We start from the raw sequence: 360 nt of genomic DNA on the forward strand, positions 1-360 counted from the left end.
GTAACTTAAATTCTATCCTATTTATACACTTTCTAAATTGAGCTTCTGTTGTGTTTCTTGGGCTTTGAGGCTTTTCCCTGATTTCCTTTTGCTTTTGGTTTATGGTCCATAAACCTGATGAGGCTGTGATCCAATTCTGTAACATTCATTGAGCAAACTTAGTGATAAACAAGTAATCACACAAGACTCAACAAATTGAAGTTCCAGACTCATCAATTCTTCAGGCCCAATCCCATAAACCATGATATTCAATTGGGTTTCATACCATAATACATTTAAGTTAATGTTTGTGCTCAAATGCTAACTTAAACTTCAATATATTTGGCCCAGAAACCCTTTCAAAAAGTGGCGTTTAAGTTG

The sequence above is a fragment of the Arachis duranensis genome, chromosome 3 (assembly GCF_000817695.3).
Source record: "Arachis duranensis cultivar V14167 chromosome 3, aradu.V14167.gnm2.J7QH, whole genome shotgun sequence".
Classification (NCBI taxonomy): Eukaryota; Viridiplantae; Streptophyta; class Magnoliopsida; order Fabales; family Fabaceae; genus Arachis; species Arachis duranensis.